The sequence below is a fragment of the Rutidosis leptorrhynchoides genome, chromosome 2, assembly GCF_046630445.1.
Source record: "Rutidosis leptorrhynchoides isolate AG116_Rl617_1_P2 chromosome 2, CSIRO_AGI_Rlap_v1, whole genome shotgun sequence".
NCBI classification, from domain to species: domain Eukaryota; kingdom Viridiplantae; phylum Streptophyta; class Magnoliopsida; order Asterales; family Asteraceae; genus Rutidosis; species Rutidosis leptorrhynchoides.
The window spans coordinates 168,145,795-168,164,297 of record NC_092334.1 but is presented as its reverse complement, the minus strand read 5'-3'; positions in this window follow the sequence as shown (position 1 = coordinate 168,164,297).

Here is an 18,503-nt window from a genome sequence, read left to right as displayed (position 1 = left end):
TTTGGTACCCAAATCCTTTCAGACCTATACCGGGTTCCGTCTTCCCGAATATTAAGATGCTTCTCCGATCCTTTGGGTATTTCATCCTTTAAATTTCCCTCTTTTAAAACTCCTTGTTGCGCCTCCTTTATTTGAGTAGTAAGGTTATTATGAATCATTATATTCATAGATTTTACTCGAATGGGTTCTCTGTCCTTCCTGCTCAAGGCATCGGCTACCACATTTGCCTTCCCCGGGTGGTAACGAATCTCAAAGTCGTAATCATTCAATAATTCAATCCACCTACGCTGCCTCATATTCAGTTGTTTCTGATTAAATATGTGTTGAAGACTTTTGTGGTCGGTATATATAATACTTTTAACCCCATATAAGTAGTGCCTCCAAGTCTTTAATGCAAAAACAACTTCGCCTAATTCCAAATCATGCGTCGTATAATTTTGTTCGTGAATCTTCAATTGTCTAGACGCATAAGCAATCACCTTCGTTCGTTGCATTAATACACAACCGAGACCTTGCTTTGATGCGTCACAATAAATCACAAAATCATCATTCCCTTCAGGCAATGACAATATAGGTGCCGTAGTTAGCTTTTTCTTCAATAACTGAAACGCTTTCTCTTGTTCATCATTCCATTCAAATTTCTTCCCTTTATGCGTTAATGCAGTCAAGGGTTTTGCTATTCTGGAAAAGTCTTGGATGAATCTTCTGTAGTAACCAGCTAGTCCTAAAAACTGGCGTATGTGTTTCGGAGTTTTTGGGGTTTCCCACTTTTCAACAGTTTCTATCTTTGCCGGATCCACCTTAATACCTTCTTTGTTCACTATGTGACCGAGGAATTGAACTTCTTCCAACCAAAATGCACACTTTGAAAACTTAGCGTACAATTCTTCCTTCCTTAATACTTCTAACACCTTTCTCAAATGTTCACCGTGTTCTTGGTCATTCTTTGAGTAAATAAGTATGTCATCAATGAAAACAATGACAAACTTGTCAAGGTATGGTCCACACACTCGGTTCATAAGGTCCATGAACACAGCTGGTGCATTAGTTAAACCAAATGGCATGACCATAAACTCGTAATGACCGTAACGTGTTCTGAAAGCAGTCTTTGGAATATCATCTTCTTTCACCCGCATTTGATGATACCCGGAACGTAAGTCAATCTTTGAATAAACAGACGAGCCTTGTAGTTGATCAAATAAGTCGTCAATTCTCGGTAGTGGGTAGCGGTTCTTGATGGTAAGTTTGTTCAACTCTCGGTAGTCGATACACAACCTGAATGTACCATCTTTCTTCTTGACAAACAAAATAGGAGCTCCCCACGGTGATGTGCTTGGTCGAATGAAACCACGCTCTAAAAGTTCTTGTAATTGGCTTTGCAGTTCTTTCATCTCGCTGGGTGCGAGTCTGTAAGGAGCACGAGCTATTGGTGCAGCTCCTGGTACAAGATCTATTTGAAATTCAACGGATCGATGTGGGGGTAATCCCGGTAATTCTTTCGGAAATACATCGGGAAATTCTTTTGCAATGGGAACATCATTGATGCTCTTTTCTTCAGTTTGTACTTTCTCGACGTGTGCTAGAACAGCATAGCAACCTTTTCTTATTAGTTTTTGTGCCTTCAAATTACTAATAAGATGTAGCTTCGTGTTGCCCTTTTCTCCGTACACCATTAAGGGTTTTCCTTTTTCTCGTATAATGCGAATTGCATTTTTGTAACAAACGATCTCTGCTTTCACTTCTTTCAACCAGTCCATACCGATTATCACATCAAAACTCCCTAACTCTACTGGTATCAAATCAATCTTAAATGTTTCGCTAACCAGTTTAATTTCTCGATTCCGACATATATTATCTGCTGAAATTAATTTACCATTTGCTAATTCGAGTAAAAATTTACTATCCAAAGGCGTCAATGGACAACTTAATTTAGCACAAAAATCTCTACTCATATAGCTTCTATCCGCACCCGAATCAAATAAAACGTAAGCAGATTTATTGTCAATAAGAAACGTACCCGTAACAAGCTCCGGGTCTTCCTGTGCCTCTGCCGCATTAATATTGAAAACTCTTCCGCGGCCTTGTCCATTCGTGTTCTCCTGGTTCGGGCAATTTCTAATAATGTGGCCCGGTTTTCCACATTTATAACAAACTACATTGGCATAACTTGCTCCGACACTACTTGCTCCGCCATTACTCGTTCCGACACCATTTGTTCCTTTCGTTCTATTAACCCCTGGTCCATAGACCTCACACTTCGCCGCGCTATGACCATTTCTTTTACACTTGTTGCAAAATTTGGTGCAGAACCCCGAGTGATTCTTTTCACACCTTTGGCATAGCTGCTTCTGATTGTTGTTGTTGTTGCGGTTATTATTGTTGTTGGGATTATTGTTGTAGTTGCTGTTGTTGTTGTTGTTGTTGTTGTTGGGCCGTTTGTTGTAGTTGCGATTGATGTTACGATTGTTGGGATAATTGCTGCGATTATTGTTGTAATTGCTGTTGTTGTTGTATTGGTGATTCTTATCACCGTTTTCCTCCCACTTTCTTTTGACTTGCTTCACATTGGCCTCTTCAGCAGTCTGTTCTTTAATTCTTTCTTCAATCTGGTTCACTAGTTTGTGAGCCATTCTACATGCCTGTTGTATGGAGGCGGGCTCGTGTGAACTTATATCTTCTTGGATTCTTTCCGGTAATCCTTTCACAAACGCGTCGATCTTCTCTTCCTCATCTTCGAATGCTCCCGGACACAATAGGCACAATTCTGTGAATCGTCTTTCATACGTGGTAATATCAAATCCTTGGGTTCGTAACCCTCTAAGTTCTGTCTTGAGCTTATTGACCTCGGTTCTGGGACGGTACTTCTCGTTCATCAAGTGCTTGAATGCTGACCACGGTAGTGCGTACGCATCGCCTTGTCCCACTTGCTCTAGATAGGTATTCCACCATGTTAACGCAGAACCTGTGAAGGTATGCGTAGCGTACTTCACTTTATCCTCTTCAGTACACTTACTTATGGCAAACACCGATTCGACCTTCTCGGTCAACCGTTTCAATCCGATCGGTCCTTCGGTTCCATCAAATTCTAAAGGTTTGCAGGCAGTGAATTCTTTGTAGGTGCATCCTACACGATTTCCTGTACTGCTAGATCCAAGGTTATTGTTGGTATGTAGCGCAGCCTGTACTGCGGCTATGTTTGAAGCTAGAAAAGTACGGAATTCCTCTTCATTCATATTCACGGTGTGTCGAGTAGTCGGTGCCATTTCCTTCAAAATAGTTAAATGGAACAAGTTAATCATACAGAATATTAAGAGTAGTTAATAGTATTTCGTAGCATAATATGAACTCATTTATAAAAGCTTTTTCTTCATATTAGCGTTTTATAAGTTTAAATTCGGGTAGTACCTACCCGTTAAGTTCATACTTAGTAGCTAATATACAATTCAACTACTACAATTCTATATGAAAAACTGATTATAATAATATTTCGCGTTCAAACTTTTATACAATATTTTACAAACTTACAATACCGCTTATTTTACATAAAGCATGAAATATAGCACACAATAAATTTGATACAAGATAGTTGTGAAGATAATTCTAGCTAGTACACAAGTCGTTCAGCAAAAGCAATAAAGACACGTAATTCATACGTCCAGAAACAAGTCATGCATTCTGGTTTTACTAGGACTACTTCCCATCCTTGGTCTTGTGCAACATAACCGTTATGGCCATTGATAAGACAGCGTGTTGTAACGTCGTCAAAGGGACGAGGGTTACGTAATGTCCAACAGTCCCGTAATAATCTAAAAACCTCATTTCTTACCCCAATTACCGACTCCGTCACTTGTGGAAACGTTTTGTTTAATAGTTGTAGCCCGATGTTCTTGTTCTCACTTTGGTGAGAAGCGAACATTACTAATCCGTAAGCATAACATGCTTCTTTATGTTGCATGTTAGCCGCTTTTTCTAAATCACGAAGTCCAATATTCGGATATATTGAGTCAAAATAATTTCTTAACCCGTTGCGTAAAATAGCATTTGGGTTCCCCGCAATATATGCGTCAAAGTAAACACATCGTAACTTATGGGTTTCCCAATGTGATATCCCCCATCTTTCAAACGAAAGTCTCTTATAAACCAAGACATTCTTGGAACGTTCTTCGAATGTCTTACAAACTGATCTCGCCTTAAATAGTTGTGCCGAGGAATTCTGGCCGACTCTAGACAAGATTTAATCAATCATGTCTCCGGGTAGGTCTCTTAAAATATTGGGTTGTCTATCCATTTTGTGTTTTTAAACTGTAAAATAGACAAGAGTTAGATTCATAAAAAAAAATACTTATTAATACAAGCAATTTTTACATATATCATAAAGCATACAAACACTATATTACATATATTACACCACACGAATACAACTATCTTATTCCGACTCGCTCGTTTCTTCTTCTTCGGTTTTGGTTCGTTTTGCCAAGTTTCTAGGGATATATGATGTTCCCCTAATATGAGCCGTCGTGATCCACATTGGTTTAGAAAAACCTGGTGGTTTAGAGGTTCCCGGGTCATTGTTACAACTTAAGGACTTCGGGGGTTGACGATACATATAAAGTTCATCGGGGTTGGAATTAGATTTCTCTATTTTTATGCCCTTTCCCTTATTATTTTCTTTTGCCTTTTTAAATTCAGTTGGGGTAATTTCTATAACATCATCGGAATTCTCGTCGGAATCCGATTCATCGGAGAATTGGTAATCCTCCCAATATTTTGCTTCCTTGGCGGAAACACCATTGACCATAATTAACCTTGGTCGGTTGGTTGAGGATTTTCTTTTACTTAACCATTTTATTATTTCCCCCACCGGTTCTATTTCTTCATCCGGTTCCGATTCTTCTTCCGGTTCCGATTCTTCTTCCGGTTCCGACTCTTCTTCCGGTTCCGATTCTTCGGGAACTTGTGAATCAGTCCACGAATCATTCCAATTTACATTTGACTCTTCATTATTATTAGGTGAGTCAATGGGACTTGTTCTAGAGGTAGACATCTATCACATAATATTAAACGCGTTAAGAGATTAATATATCACATAATATTCACATGTTAAAAATATATAGTTTCCAACAAAATTTGTTAAGCAATCATTTTTCAAGTAAACACGGTCGAAGTCCAGACTCACTAATGCATCCTAACAAACTCGATAAGACACGCTAATGCAAAATTCTGGTTCTCTAAGACCAACGCTCGGATACCAACTGAAATGTCCCGTTCTTATTGACTAAAAACGTTCCATATTACTTGATTTCGTTGCGAGGTTTTGACCTCTATATGAGACGTTTTTCAAAGACTGCATTCATTTTTAAAACAAACCATAACCTTTATTTCATAGATAAAGGTTTTAAAAAGCTTTACGTAGATTATCAAATAATGATAATCTAAAATATCCTGTTTACACACGACCATTACATAATGGTTTACAATACAATTATGTTACAACAAAATAAGTTTCTTGAATGCAGTTTTTACACAATATCATACAAGCATGGACTCCAAATCTCGTCCTTATTTAAGTATGCGACAGCGGAAGCTCTTAATAATCACCTGAGAATAAACATGCTTAAAACGTCAACAAAAATGTTGGTGAGTTATAGGTTTAACCTATATATATCAAATCATAATAATAGACCACAAGATTTCATATTTCAATACACATCCCATACATAGAGATAAAAATCATTCATATGGTGAACACCTGGTAACCGACATTAACAAGATGCATATATAAGAATATCCCCATCATTCCGGGACACCCTTCGGATATGATATAAATTTCGAAGTACTAAAGCATCCAGTACTTTGGATGGGGTTTGTTAGGCCCAATAGATCTATCTTTAGGATTCGCGTCAATTAGGGTGTCTGTTCCCTAATTCATAGATTACCAGACTTAATAAAAAGGGGCATATTCGATTTCGATAATTCAACCATAGAATGTAGTTTCACGTACTTGTGTCTATTTTGTAAATCATTTATAAAACCTGCATGTATTCTCATCCCAAAAATATTAGATTTTAAAAGTGGGACTATAACTCACTTTCACAGATTTTTACTTCGTCGGGAAGTAAGACTTGGCCACTGGTTGATTCACGAACCTATAACAATATATACATATATATCAAAGTATGTTCAAAATATATTTACAACACTTTTAATATATTTTGATGTTTTAAGTTTATTAAGTCAGCTGTCCTCGTTAGTAACCTATAACTAGTTGTCCACAGTTAGATGTACAGAAATAAATCGATAAATATTATCTTGAATCAATCCACGACCCAGTGTATACGTATCTCAGTATTGATCACAACTCAAACTATATATATTTTGGAATCAACCTCAACCCTGTATAGCTAACTCCAACATTCACATATAGAGTGTCTATGGTTGTTCCGAAATATATATAGATGTGTCGACATGATAGGTCGAAACATTGTATACGTGTCTATGGTATCTCAAGATTACATAATATACAATACAAGTTGATTAAGTTATGGTTGGAATAGATTTGTTACCAATTTTCACGTAGCTAAAATGAGAAAAATTATCCAATCTTGTTTTACCCATAACTTCTTCATTTTAAATCCGTTTTGAGTGAATCAAATTGCTATGGTTTCATATTGAACTCTATTTTATGAATCTAAACAGAAAAGTATAGGTTTATAGTCAGAAAAATAAGTTACAAGTCATTTTTGTAAAGGTAGTCATTTCAGTCGAAAGAACGACGTCTAGATGACCATTTTAGAAAACATACTTCCACTTTGAGTTTAACCATAATTTTTGGATATAGTTTCATGTTCATAATAAAAATCATTTTCCCAGAATAACAACTTTTAAATCAAAGTTTATCATAGTTTTTAATTAACTAACCCAAAACAGCCCGCGGTGTTACTACGACGGCGTAAATCCGGTTTTACGGTGTTTTTCGTGTTTCTAGGTTTTAAATCATTAAGTTAGCATATCATATAGATATAGAACATGTGTTTAGTTGATTTTAAAAGTCAAGTTAGAAGGATTAACTTTTATTTGCGAACAAGTTTAGAATTAACTAAACTATGTTCTAGTGATTACAAGTTTAAACCTTCGAATAAGATAGCTTTGTATGTATGAATCGAATGATGTTATGAACATCATTACTACCTTAAGTTCCTTGGATAAACCTACTGGAAAAGAGAAAAGTGGATCTAGCTTCAATGGATCCTTGGATGGCTCGAAGTTCTTGAAGCAGAATCATGACACGAAAACAAGTTCAAGTAAGATCATCACTTGAAATAAGATTGTTATAGTTATAGAAATTGAACCAAAGTTTGAATATGATTATTACCTTGTATTAGAATGATAACCTACTGTAAGAAACAAAGATTTCTTGAGGTTGGATGATCACCTTACAAGATTGGAAGTGAGCTAGCAAACTTGAAAGTATTCTTGATTTTATGAAACTAGAACTTTTGGAATTTATGAAGAACACTTAGAACTTGAAGATAGAACTTGAGAGAGATCAATTAGATGAAGAAAATTGAAGAATGAAAGTGTTTGTAGGTGTTTTTGGTCGTTGGTATATGGATTAGATATAAAGGATATGTAATTTTGTTTTCATGTAAATAAGTCATGAATGATTACTCATATTTTTGTAATTTTATGAGATATTTCATGCTAGTTGCCAAATGATGGTTCCCACATGTGTTAGGTGACTCACATGGGCTGCTAAGAGCTGATAATTGGAGTGTATATACCAATAGTACATACATCTAAAAGCTGTGTATTGTACGAGTACGAATACGGGTGCATACGAGTAGAATTGTTGATGAAACTGAACGAGGATGTAATTGTAAGCATTTTTGTTAAGTAGAAGTATTTTGATAAGTGTCTTGAAGTCTTTCAAAAGTGTATGAATACATATTAAAACACTACATGTATATACATTTTAACTGAGTCGTTAAGTCATCGTTAGTCGTTACATGTAAATGTTGTTTTTGAAACCTTTAGGTTAACGATCTTGTTGAATGTTGTTAACCCATTGTTTATTATAACAAATGAGATATTAAATTGTTATATTATCATGATATTATGATATATAATATATCTCAGTATGATGTATATACAGTTAAATGTCGTTACAACGATAATCGTTACATATATGTCTCGTTTCGAAATCATTAAGTTAGTAGTCTTATTTTTACATATGTATTTCATTGTTAATACACTTAATAATATATTTACTTATCATTTAACATAATTAACCAAGTGTATCAATATCTTAATATGATTCATATGTAACTAGTAAGACGTTGTTATAACGATAATCGTTATATATATCGTTTTCGAGTTTCTTAAATTAATAGTCTCATTTTTATGTATATAACTCATTGTTAAAATACCTAATGAGATACATACTTATAATAAAAACATGTTAACTATATATATAACCATATATATGTCATCGTATAGTTTTTACAAGTTTTACGTTCGTGAATCACCGGTCAACTTGGGTGGTCAATTGTCTATATGAAACATATTTCAATTAATCAAGTCTTAACAAGTTTGATTGCTTAACATGTTGGAAACATTTAATCATGTAAATATCAATCTCAATTAATATATATAAACATGGAAAAGTTCGGGTCACTACAGTACCTACCCGTTAAATAAATTTCGTCCCGAAATTTTAAGCTGTTGAAGGTGTTGACGAATCTTCTGGAAATAGATGCGCGTATTTCTTCTTCATCTGATCTTCATGCTCCCAGGTGAACTCGGGTCCTCTACGAGCATTCCATCGAACCTTAACAATTGGTATCTTGTTTTGCTTAAGTCTTTTAACCTCACGATCCATTATTTCGACGGGTTCTTCGATGAATTGAAGTTTTTCGTTGATTTGGATTTCATCTAACGGAATAGTGAGATCTTCTTTAGCAAAACATTTCTTCAAATTCGAGACGTGGAAAGTGTTATGTACAGCCGCGAGTTGTTGAGGTAACTCAAGTCTGTAAGCTACTGGTCCGACACGATCAATAATCTTGAATGGTCCAATATACCTTGGATTTAATTTCCCTCGTTTACCAAATCGAACAACGCCTTTCCAAGGTGCAACTTTAAGCATGACCATCTCTCCAATTTCAAATTCTATATCTTTTCTTTTAATGTCAGCGTAGCTCTTTTGTCGACTTTGGGCGGTTTTCAACCGTTGTTGAATTTGGATGATCTTCTCGGTAGTTTCTTGTATAATCTCCGGACCCGTAATCTGTCTATCCCCCACTTCACTCCAACAAATCGGAGACCTGCACTTTCTACCATAAAGTGCTTCAAACGGCGCCATCTCAATGCTTGAATGGTAGCTGTTGTTGTAGGAAAATTCTGCTAATGGTAGATGTCGATCCCAACTGTTTCCTAAATCAATAACACATGCTCGTAGCATGTCTTCAAGCGTTTGTATCGTCCTTTCACTCTGCCCATCAGTTTGTGGATGATAGGCAGTACTCATGTCTAGACGAGTTCCTAATGCTTGCTGTAATGTCTGCCAGAATCTTGAAATAAATCTGCCATCCCTATCAGAGATAATAGAGATTGGTATTCCATGTCTGGACACGACTTCCTTCAAATACAGTCGTGCTAACTTCTCCATCTTGTCATCTTCTCTTATTGGCAGGAAGTGTGCTGATTTGGTGAGACGATCAACTATTACCCAAATAGTATCAAAACCACTTGCAGTCCTTGGCAATTTAGTGATGAAATCCATGGTAATGTTTTCCCATTTCCATTCTGGGATTTCGGGTTGTTGAAGTAGACCTGATGGTTTCTGATGCTCAGCTTTGACCTTAGAACACGTCAAACATTCTCCTACGTATTTAGCAACATCGGCTTTCACACCCGGCCACCAAAAATATTTCTTGAGATCCTTGTACATCTTTCCCGTTCCAGGATGTATTGAGTATCTGGTTTTATGAGCTTCTCTAAGTACCATTTCTCTCATATCTCCAAATTTTGGTACCCAAATCCTTTCAGCCCTATACCGGGTTCCGTCTTCCCGAATATTAAGATGCTTCTCCGATCCTTTGGGTATTTCATCCTTTAAATTTCCCTCTTTTAAAACTCCTTGTTGCGCCTCCTTTATTTGAGTAGTAAGGTTATTATGAATCATTATATTCATAGATTTTACTCAAATGGGTTCTCTGTCCTTCCTGCTCAAGGCATCGGCTACCACATTTGACTTCCCCGGGTGGTAACGAATCTCAAAGTCGTAATCATTCAATAATTCAATCCACCTACGCTGCCTCATATTCAGTTGTTTCTGATTAAATATGTGTTGAAGACTTTTGTGGTCGGTATATAAAATACTTTTAACCCCATATAAGTATTGCCTCCAAGTCTTTAATGCAAAAACAACTTCGCCTAATTCCAAATCATGCGTCGTATAATTTTGTTCGTGAATCTTCAATTGTCTAGACGCATAAGCAATCACCTTCGTTCGTTGCATTAATACACAACCGAGACCTTGCTTTGATGCGTCACAATAAATCACAAAATCATCATTCCCTTCAGGCAATGACAATATAGGTGCCGTAGTTAGCTTTTTCTTCAATAACTGAAACGCTTTCTCTTGTTCATCATTCCATTCAAATTTCTTCCCTTTATGCGTTAATGCAGTCAAGGGTTTTGCTATTCTGGAAAAGTCTTGGATGAACCTTCTGTAGTAACCAGCTAGTCCTAAAAACTGGCGTATGTGTTTCGGAGTTTTTGGGGTTTCCCACTTTTCAACAGTTTCTATCTTTGCCGGATCTACCTTAATACCTTCTTTGTTCACTATGTGACCGAGGAATTGAACTTCTTCCAACCAAAATGCACACTTTGAAAACTTAGCGTACAATTCTTCCTTCCTCAATACTTCTAACACCTTTCTCAAATGTTCACCGTGTTCTTGGTCATTCTTTGAGTAAATAAGTATGTCATCAATGAAAACAATGACAAACTTGTCAAGGTATGGTCCACACACTCGGTTCATAAGGTCCATGAACACAGCTGGTGCATTAGTTAAACCAAATAGCATGACCATAAACTCGTAATGACCGTAACATGTTCTGAAAGCAGTCTTTGGAATATCATCTTCTTTCACCCGCATTTGATGATACCCGGAACGTAAGTCAATCTTTGAATAAACAGACGAGCCTTGTAGTTAATCAAATAAGTCGTCAATTCTCGGTAGTGGGTAGCGGTTCTTGATGGTAAGTTTGTTCAACTCTCGGTAGTCGATACACAACCTGAATGTACCATCTTTCTTCTTGACAAACAAAACAGGAGCTCCCCACGGTGATGTGCTTGGTCGAATGAAACCACGCTCTAAAAGTTCTTGTAATTGGCTTTGCAGTTCTTTCATCTCGCTGGGTGCGAGTCTGTAAGGAGCACGAGCTATTGGTGCAGCTCCTGGTACAAGATCTATTTGAAATTCAACGGATCGATGTGGGGGTAATCCCGATAATTCTTTCGGAAATACATCGGGAAATTCTTTTGCAATGGGAACATCATTGATGCTCTTTTCTTCAGTTTGTACTTTCTCGACGTGTGCTAGAACAGCATAGCAACCTTTTCTTATTAGTTTTTGTGCCTTCAAATTACTAATAAGATGTAGCTTCGTGTTGCCCTTTTCTCCGTACACCATTAAGGGTTTTCCTTTTTCTCGTATAATGCGAATTGCATTTTTGTAACAAACGATCTCTGCTTTCACTTCTTTCAACCAGTCCATACCGATTATCACATCAAAACTCCCTAACTCTACTGGTATCAAATCAATCTTAAATGTTTCGCTAACCAGTTTAATTTCTCGATTCCGACATATATTATCTGCTGAAATTAATTTACCATTTGCTAATTCGAGTAAAAATTTACTATCCAAAGGCGTCAATGGACAACTTAATTTAGCACAAAAATCTCTACTCATATAGCTTCTATCCGCACCCGAATCAAATAAAACGTAAGCAGATTTATTGTCAATAAGAAACGTACCCGTAACAAGCTCCGGGTCTTCCTGTGCCTCTGCCGCATTAATATTGAAAACTCTTCCGCGGCCTTGTCCATTCGTGTTCTCCTGGTTCGGGCAATTTCTAATAATGTGGCCCGGTTTTCCACATTTATAACAAACTACATTGGCATAACTTGCTCCGACACTACTTGCTCCGCCATTACTCGTTCCGACACCATTTGTTCCTTTCGTTCTATTAACCCCTGGTCCATAGACCTCACACTTCGCCGCGCTATGACCATTTCTTTTACACTTGTTGCAAAATTTGGTGCAGAACCCCGAGTGATTCTTTTCACACCTTTGGCATAGCTGCTTCTGATTGTTGTTGTTGTTGCGGTTATTATTGTTGTTGGGATGATTGTTGTAGTTGCTGTTGTTGTTGTTGTTGTTGTTGTTGTTGGGCCATTTGTTGTAGTTGCGATTGATGTTACGATTGTTGGGATAATTGCTGCGATTATTGTTGTAATTGCTGTTGTTGTTGTATTGGTGATTCTTATCACCGTTTTCCTCCCACTTTCTTTTGACTTGCTTCACATTGGCCTCTTCAGCAGTCTGTTCTTTAATTCTTTCTTCAATCTGGTTCACTAGTTTGTGAGCCATTCTACATGCCTGTTGTATGGAGGCGGGCTCGTGTGAACTTATATCTTCTTGGATTCTTTCCGGTAATCCTTTCACAAACGCGTCGATCTTCTCTTCCTCATCTTCGAATGCTCCCGGACACAATAGGCACAATTCTGTGAATCGTCTTTCATACGTGGTAATATCAAATCCTTGGGTTCGTAACCCTCTAAGTTCTGTCTTGAGCTTATTGACCTCGGTTCTGGGACGGTACTTCTCGTTCATCAAGTGCTTGAATGCTGACCACGGTAGTGCGTACGCATCGCCTTGTCCCACTTGCTCTAGATAGGTATTCCACCATGTTAACGCAGAACCTGTGAAGGTATGCGTAGCGTACTTCACTTTGTCCTCTTCAGTACACTTACTTATGGCAAACACCGATTCGACCTTCTCGGTCCACCGTTTCAATCCGATCGGTCCTTCGGTTCCATCAAATTCCAAAGGTTTGCAGGCAGTGAATTCTTTGTAGGTGCATCCTACACGATTTCCTGTACTGCTAGATCCAAGGTTATTGTTGGTATGTAGCGCAGCCTGTACTGCGGCTATGTTTGAAGCTAGAAAAGTACGGAATTCCTCTTCATTCATATTCACGGTGTGTCGAGTAGTCGGTGCCATTTCCTTCAAAATAGGTAAATGGAACAAGTTAATCATACAGAATATTAAGAGTAGTTAATAGTATTTCGTAGCTTAATATGAACTCATTTATAAAAACTTTTTCTTCATATTAGCGTTTTATAAGTTTAAATTCGGGTAGTACCTACCCGTTAAGTTCATACTTAGTAGCTAATATACAATTCAACTACTACAATTCTATATGAAAAACTGATTATAATAATATTTCGCGTTCAAACTTTTATACAATATTTTACAAACTTACAATACCGCTTATTTTACATAAAGCATGAAATATAGCACACAATAACTTTGATACAAGATAGTTGTGAAGATAATTCTAGCTAGTACACAAGTCGTTCAGCAAAAGCAATAAAGACACGTAATTCATACGTCCAGAAACAAGTCATGCATTCTGGTTTTACTAGGACTACTTCCCATCCTTGGTCTTGTGCAACATAACCGTTATGGCCGTTGATAAGACAGCGTGTTGTAGCGTCGTCAAAGGGACGAGGGTTACGTAATGTCCAACAGTCCCGTAATAATCTAAAAACCTCATTTCTTACCCCAATTACCGACTCCGTCACTTGTGGAAACGTTTTGTTTAATAGTTGTAGCCCGATGTTCTTGTTCTCACTTTGGTGAGAAGCGAACATTACTAATCCGTAAGCATAACATGCTTCTTTATGTTGCATGTTAGCCGCTTTTTCTAAATCACGAAGTCCAATATTCGGATATATTGAGTCAAAATAATTTCTTAACCCGTTGCGTAAAATAGCATTTGGGTTCCCCGCAATATATGCGTCAAAGTAAACACATCGTAACTTATGGGTTTCCCAATGTGATATCCCCCATCTTTCAAACGAAAGTCTCTTATAAACCAAGACATTCTTGGAACGTTCTTCGAATGTCTTACAAACTGATCTCGCCTTAAATAGTTGTGCCGAGGAATTCTGACCGACTCTAGACAAGATTTCATCAATCATGTCTCCGGGTAGGTCTCTTAAAATATTGGGTTGTCTATCTATTTTGTGTTTTTAAACTGTAAAATAGACAAGAGTTAGATTCATAAAAAAAATACTTATTAATACAAGCAATTTTTACATATATCATAAAGGATACGAACACTATATTACATATATTACACCACACGAATACAACTATCTTATTCCGACTCGCTCGTTTCTTCTTCTTCGGTTTTGGTTCGTTTTGCCAAGTTTCTAGGGATATATGATGTTCCCCTAATACGAGCCGTCGTGATCCACATTGGTTTAGAAAAACCTGGTGGTTTAGAGGTTCCCGGGTCATTGTTACAACTTAAGGACTTCGGGGGTTGACGATACATATAAAGTTCATCGGGGTTGGAATTAGATTTCTCTATTTTTATGCCCTTTCCCTTATTATTTTCTTTTGCCTTTTTAAATTCAGTTGGGGTAATTTCTATAACATCATCGGAATTCTCGTCGGAATCCGATTCATCGGAGAATTGGTAATCCTCCCAATATTTTGCTTCCTTGGCGGAAACACCATTGACCATAATTAACCTTGGTCGGTTGGTTGAGGATTTTCTTTTACTTAACCGTTTTATTATTTCCCCCACCGAGTCTATTTCTTCATCCGGTTCCGATTCTTCTTCCGGTTCCGATTCTTCTTCCGGTTCCGACTCTTCTTCCGGTTCCGATTCTTCGGGAACTTGTGAATCAGTCCACGAATCATTCCAATTTACATTTGACTCTTCATTATTATTAGGTGAGTCAATGGGACTTGTTCTAGAGGTAGACATCTATCACATAATATTAAACGCGTTAAGAGATTAATATATCACATAATATTCACATGTTAAAAATATATAGTTTCCAACAAAATTTGTTAAGCAATCATTTTTCAAGTAAACACGGTCGAAGTCCAGACTCACTAATGCATCCTAACAAACTCGATAAGACACACTAATGCAAAATTCTGGTTCTCTAAGACCAACGCTCGGATACCAACTGAAATGTCCCGTTCTTATTGACTAAAAACGTTCCATATTACTTGATTTCGTTGCGAGGTTTTGACCTCTATATGAGACGTTTTTCAAAGACTGCATTCATTTTTAAAACAAACCATAACCTTTATTTCATAGATAAAGGTTTTAAAAAGCTTTACGTAGATTATCAAATAATGATAATCTAAAATATCCTGTTTACACACGACCATTACATAATGGTTTACAATACAATTATGTTACAACAAAATAAGTTTCTTGAATGCAGTTTTTACACAATATCATACAAGCATGGACTCCAAATCTCGTCCTTATTTAAGTATGCGACAGCAGAAGCTCTTAATAATCACCTGAGAATAAACATGCTTAAAACGTCAACAAAAATGTTGGTGAGTTATAGGTTTAACCTATATATATCAAATCATAATAATAGACCACAAGATTTCATATTTCAATACACATCCCATACATAGAGATAAAAATCATTCATATGGTGAACACCTGGTAACCGACATTAACAAGATGCATATATAAGAATATCCCCATCATTCCGGGACACCCTTCGGATATGATATAAATTTCAAAGTACTAAAGCATCCAGTACTTTGGATGGGGTTTGTTAGGCCCAATAGATCTATCTTTAGGATTCGCGTCAATTAGGGTGTCTGTTCCCTAATTCATAGATTACCAGACTTAATAAAAAGGGGCATATTCGATTTCGATAATTCAACCATAGAATGTAGTTTCACGTACTTGTGTCTATTTTGTAAATCATTTATAAAACCTGCATGTATTCTCATCCCAAAAATATTAGATTTTAAAAGTGGGACTATAACTCACTTTCACAGATTTTTACTTCGTCGGGAAGTAAGACTTGGCCACTGGTTGATTCACGAACCTATAACAATATATACATATATATCAAAGTATGTTAAAAATATATTTACAACACTTTTAATATATTTTGATGTTTTAAGTTTATTAAGTCAGCTGTCCTCGTTAGTAACCTACAACTAGTTGTCCACAGTTAGATGTACAGAAATAAATCGATAAATATTATCTTGAATCAATCCACGACCCAGTGTATACGTATCTCAGTATTGATCACAACTCAAACTATATATATTTTGGAATCAACCTCAACCCTGTATAGCTAACTCCAACATTCACATATAGAGTGTCTATGGTTGTTCCGAAATATATATAGATGTGTCGACATGATAGGTCGAAACATTGTATACGTGTCTATGGTATCTCAAGATTACATAATATACAATACAAGTTGATTAAGTTATGGTTGGAATAGATTTGTTACCAATTTTCATGTAGCTAAAATGAGAAAAATTATCCAATCTTGTTTTACCCATAACTTCTTCATTTTAAATCCGTTTTGAGTAAATCAAATTACTATGGTTTCATATTGAACTCTATTTTATGAATCTAAACAGAAAAGTATAGGTTTATAGTCGGAAAAATAAGTTACAAGTCATTTTTGTAAAGGTAGTCATTTCAGTCGAAAGAACGACGTCTAGATGACCATTTTAGAAAACATACTTCCACTTTGAGTTTAACCATAATTTTTGGATATAGTTTCATGTTCATAATAAAAATCATTTTCCCAGAATAACAACTTTTAAATCAAAGTTTATCATAGTTTTTAATTAACTAACCCAAAACAGCCCGCGGTGTTACTACGACGGCGTAAATCCGGTTTTACGGTGTTTTTCGTGTTTCCAGGTTTTAAATCATTAAGTTAGCATATCATATAGATATAGAACATGTGTTTAGTTGATTTTAAAAGTCAAGTTAGAAGGATTAACTTTTATTTGCGAACAAGTTTAGAATTAACTAAACTATGTTCTAGTGATTACAAGTTTAAACCTTCGAATAAGATAGCTTTATATGTATGAATCGAATGATGTTATGAACATCATTACTACCTTAAGTTCCTTGGATAAACCTACTGGAAAAGAGAAAAGTGGATCTAGCTTCAATGGATCCTTGGATGGCTCGAAGTTCTTGAAGCAGAATCATGACACGAAAACAAGTTCAAGTAAGATCATCACTTGAAATAAGATTGTTATAGTTATAGAAATTGAACCAAAGTTTGAATATGATTATTACCTTGTATTAGAATGATAACCTACTGTAAGAAACAAAGATTTCTTGAGGTTTGATGATCACCTTACAAGATTGGAAGTGAGCTAGCAAACTTGAAAGTATTCTTGATTTTATGAAACTAGAACTTTTGGAATTTATGAAGAACACTTAGAACTTGAAGATAGAACTTGAGAGAGATCAATTAGATGAAGAAAATTGAAGAATGAAAGTGTTTGTAGGTGTTTTTGGTCGTTGGTGTATGGATTAGATATAAAGGATATGTAATTTTGTTTTCATGTAAATAAGTCATGAATGATTACTCATATTTTTGTAATTTTATGAGATATTTCATGCTAGTTGCCAAATGATGGTTCCCACATGTGTTAGGTGACTCACATGGGCTGCTAAGAGCTGATCATTGGAGTGTATATACCAATAGTACATACATCTAAAAGCTGTGTATTGTACGAGTACGAATACGGGTGCATACGAGTAGAATTGTTGATGAAACTGAACGAGGATGTAATTGTAAGTATTTTTGTTAAGTAGAAGTATTTTGATAAGTGTCTTGAAGTCTTTCAAAAGTGTATGAATACATATTAAAACACTACATGTATATACATTTTAACTGAGTCGTTAAGTCATCGTTAGTCGTTACATGTAAATGTTGTTTTTGAAACCTTTAGGTTAACGATCTTGTTGAATGTTGTTAACCCATTGTTTATTATAACAAATGAGATATTAAATTGTTATATTATCATGATATTATGATATATAATATATCTCAGTATGATGTATATACAGTTAAATGTCGTTACAACGATAATCGTTACATATATGTCTCGTTTCGAAATCATTAAGTTAGTAGTCTTATTTTTACATATGTATTTCATTGTTAATACACTTAATAATATATTTACTTATCATTTAATATAATTAACCAAGTGTATCAATATCTTAATATGATTCATATGTACCTAGTAAGACGTTGTTATAACGATAATCGTTATATATATCGTTTTCGAGTTTCTTAAATTAATAGTCTCATTTTTATGTATATAACTCATTGTTAAAATACCTAATGAGATACATACTTATAATAAAAACATGTTAACTATATATATAACC